Raw genomic sequence first — 4,386 nt, forward strand, 5'->3', positions numbered from 1 at the left:
CTCAGGATCCGGCCAGTGGCCCAGAAAGATTATTCTCTTTTAATTGTGCGATTGGGAAATGGAGGGATTCAACATTTTTTTGTGTGTGCGTTGCTTGCTTCGGCTTTCCCACGCCTGAGCCCTCACCTTGCGGTTGGGAGCCGCTGGGAATGTATTCTTGTGTGTTTGTATGATTTATTCGTGAACGGAACATCCCACGGTGCGACTGCTGTCAGTGCCGGTGGTGTGGCTCCCGGTGTGTGGAGAGTGCGTGCTGTGACGCTCGCCCCGCCGCCGATGCGCCCAGTGGGCGGGACAGCGCCAGTGGCACACGGCCCCTGCTTGTTGACGACGCAGCTGTCCTTTTTCTCCCTGCTTGTGTTCTCTTGTAGAAGGCTGCACAGTGTAGGGGTGGCGCGGGCGGACGGGAAGCAGACGACGGGTGGACTTGCTAGTGGGCGGCGGACTTGCGGCGGCTTTCTGCGTTGCGGTGGAACACCGCCGGCCTCACTCCGGCAAAACGTCTGGCGCTGAGCACGAAGTTGCGTGGCGAGAACGTGTTGTTTTGTGTGATGGGTGGGACGGAGACGTCCCCCACCCCGAAGCCACTAGTTTCAGCTTGCCGGGTTCCAGCACCACAGGACCGCTCGCAACTGCCGTGGCGGCGGTGTGTCCATTCTCGTCTGTGAGAGGCCACAGGCGGTAGCAGGACCGGCCTCTGTCGCCCACATCGAGCTGGCGCAAGCGACCATCCGTCCAGCGGCGGGAAGTAACCTGATGGCGTCATCAGCATTTCTCCTTCCCTCCTCTGCAAAGAGCACGACGGCGGAGGACTTGGATGGGCAGCTCTGCGCGGACGGGCCACAGCTAATGGACGCAGACGTCGAGGCACACACGGAGGCTTGGGAACGCAACATCCCACCAGACTCCCGTGGCGATACCATTGCGCAGCGGTGCATTGAGAATGTACTCCAGGCCGTCAACAGCGGAGAGCGCACGAGTTACACCGAGCGACAGGGCAGCTCAGCACCCTACACCACCCTTTAGAAGGACTGTGTCGTCACCCATTGGTCTAACAGCTCTTACTGGACAGCGATCACTGCACCATCCTCCTTGTTTTCCGATCGGGGACGACGACACACCCGCCGTGGTGCTGGGGCCTAACCGGAAATTATTAGTATGGAAGAAGGTAGATTGGAATAAGCCCAGCGAAGTATTCAGCCAGCTCCGCAGAAACACATGAGAATTACCCAAAATGAACAGCACGGAGAAGCGCGTTGTAATAGGAACGCGGACAGCTACCAAGGCAACGGTCCCGGCATGGAATCACCAGCCGTCCCCATTCTGGACTCCATGGCTGGCGGAATTGGGCCGCGCCATTGCCACCGCATCTGACACAGAAGGCAGTCAGCGGCTGGACCTCCGTCGCAGAGAAGCGCTGCGCGAAGCATCCAAAAGCCGCTGGCACACGCTCCGCTCCGAGCTCGAGGGCACGGACGGCGGCAGGCAGCAGGTAGTACGCCCATTTGTGCGCTTCTCGTTCCTTGAGCACGCCAGCCGGGAAATCCGATGGCCCAATGCTCAGCAGACACCCGAGGGTCAGCCACCTCATGAAGCTGTAGGCGGCGAAAGCAACACGGCACCCAAAGTCCCACCCTCCGCCACCGATCCCGACAAATGCGATGAACCTCACTCAATAAGTATGGCAGAGCCCGGCCACACCCTACGGCTGTTGCTCTTGGGACCGGCGCCTGGCCCCGACGGAATACATGGAGAGGCACTGCGCCATCTAGGCCGTGTGGCGAGGCGTGCCGTCCCCTGGCTGTTCGATAGCCGCCTACGTGCAGGGGCCGTCCCGCGGAATCGGCGACGCGGGGCTTTGCTACTCCTGCCCAATCCGGAGAGAACGGCATCCAACCGCGACCCCCCACCGACCTGTAACGCTGGGCAGCTGCCCCAGCAAGCTCATGGAACGCATTTCTGCCACACGCATCCGGGACGTCATCGATTCCCAGTTGACTCCAGCCATCTGGCTTCTTGCCGGGCAATTCCACCCCCGACCAATTGCTGCACCTCAGGGCTACCATGCATCGCAATGCTCCACGGCGGCTGTCTTTGTGGACCACGCCAATGCCTTTGGCACGGTGGGCCCTGACGCGGTAATCTTGGAAATGCGGCGACTGTCGATTCCCAATCGCATCGCACGCTGGTCAGCAGCGTGCCTCAATAACACAAGCGCTGTGGTTTGCATCGACAAAAAACTCACACCCTCCTCCAGGACCCTCACACGAGGCGCACCGCAGGGAACAGTGCCGTCACCCATCATGTTCGTCGTCGTCATGCAGTCTCGTTGTTCTTGTCATTCGAGGGTGCCATAATTCGCCAGGGGTTCATTGCTGATGCCTTCACCACCGTCGCACGGCAGAGCAACAGAGATGCGATCAACTCGGCCTCAAAAGAAGGCCTGAGTGCCGTCGCAGAGTGGAACAGAGAATACTTCATGAAGGCAACCCCCAGCAGGGCGAGGTAAACTCTCCTCGGCACCGGCAACACGGCCCCACTGCGCCTCGCCTATGAGGACGCCCTGGTCACTATGGAGCGCATGCCGACTCTTCTGGGCATCAAGTTCCAGCATCCTCGTGGAATGGGCACACGTGACAAATCGCCGTGAGGAATTGGATCAGCGCCCACTCCAACTGGCAGCGATTTTGTCTTTTGCGTGGAGAACTAGGAGAGACACACGGAGGCCGGTGTACATTGCGCTGCCGCGGGCGGAGGCGACGCACGGCGTCAGCGCATGGTGTTGGGACGCCTCCCCGAAGTCCCGCTGCACGCCGGATCCCGCAAGGTACCAGACGAGCAAAATAGTTGCGTGAACCCCGAGAGGAAGTAGAGTGGAGGATGCCGTGTTGGAGGCAAAGCTGCAGCCCCTCCCCGATGCGGTGCTGGTGCGCAGACTCCGGTATGTGCTTCTATGCGAGACGCGTGGAGGTGCTTTGCGTTTTATTGCTTCCATCGTCCGCCACCCGCAGCATCTCGCCAGAAAACCGCACGGCTTAATCATGGCCCTTCGGCGGACGCTTTGGACGGAAGCTCGCTGCCCGCCCCTCACAGCGACCCCCCGCGGACCGCAGCTCGAGTCCGTTTCCGCGCCTCCCGCGGTGGTGCCGCTGCAGATGGCCCGACGAGGCCCAGCACCAGGCTTGTGACCGCTGGATCACCCGCCACTTCTGACGCACAGGCCTGTCGCCACAGCCAGAAGAAAACGCCGCGAAGGATGGACAGAAGACTCCGTGGAACTCGGCGTCAAGTTGGGAGCAGCAGCGTTGCTCTACCTGAATGGAACGCCGATCAACATTTCCGGGGCCGGCACAGAACGGATGCCATGCAGCCGCAGAGCCGAACGCATCGCCCCACACCTTGGTACAAGAAAGCCATTGAGCAGCATCCCGCGGACAGGCAGTGCACCGTGTAGTGTGTCAATATTCACAGGCTCACACTCTCTCCTGACTGCACTCCAGCAACGGGTCCTTTCACGGCATCTGTCCCGATACATCGTCGACTCAGGACACTCCTGCTCCGCCCGCCGCACCGAGGAGCGCGCACACGGACGCAGTCTGTCTTCGGCCACTGCGGCGTGTCCAGAAACGAAGCTTGTGGTGCGAAATCCGAGAAGGCATCCGACCTCGCACAGCTCACAGACAGATGGATCACCGGCATGGTCGCACAGTCCAAACATATTATTCGCGCCCGACAGCTCAGGGAGGAAACTCGCTGCTCCACCGCAGCAGGCGACAGGGACCCACGTGCACGGACACCACCCTCACTCGTGGGCTAGGGGCCGCACTGGCCCGCCTCCGCACGAGGGTTCTGCTCAACTACGGATGGCTGCTATGGCTCCTGCAGCCCGCCATCCCGAGCATATGCCGTCGCTGCGGCCCGGATGCCGCACAGCAGGCACGCAATGGACCTCGCACGGAAACGCCTCCTTCTCCCGCGGGACCCCACCCCGCCACTATCCAACGCCCGGCAGACTGGCCGGTGTGCGGCAAGCACTGCAGTTGCCGCGCCAGCGTCGTGACGCACATGGCCAACGTCCGTGGCATTACGCGCTCCCAGGCGCTGTGGAAAATCAAGTTCCCCGGTGAGCCGGAACCGCCGGGAATTCCACCGGAACCGCCACCCGCCACTTGAGCGAGGACGAGAACGAGGGACGGCACACCGACCGCACCTCCGCCACAGACTGCACGGCCCAGGCAAAAGCCATTCGCTGCTCGGCGCCGTACGACCAACGAGCCGGACTCAGAGTTGTTCTCCGGCACTTCCACGAGCAGGACAGCACCGGAGCACGAAGGGGGTGTCTCCGTGAATATGACGATCTGGCTGCATCCACCCCGTTCCAGTGCA

The 4,386-nt window shown here is 61.6% G+C and overlaps 2 annotated features.

Moving 5' to 3' along the window:
- Positions 1 to 4,386: a sequence feature (areas not merged during assembly with more than two copies in the genome that could not be assigned to a particular haplotype).
- Positions 2 to 34: a mobile genetic element.

This window comes from Trypanosoma cruzi, genomic scaffold (genome assembly GCF_000209065.1).
Source record: "Trypanosoma cruzi strain CL Brener 1047053516795 genomic scaffold, whole genome shotgun sequence".
Taxonomy (NCBI): Eukaryota; Euglenozoa; class Kinetoplastea; order Trypanosomatida; family Trypanosomatidae; genus Trypanosoma; species Trypanosoma cruzi.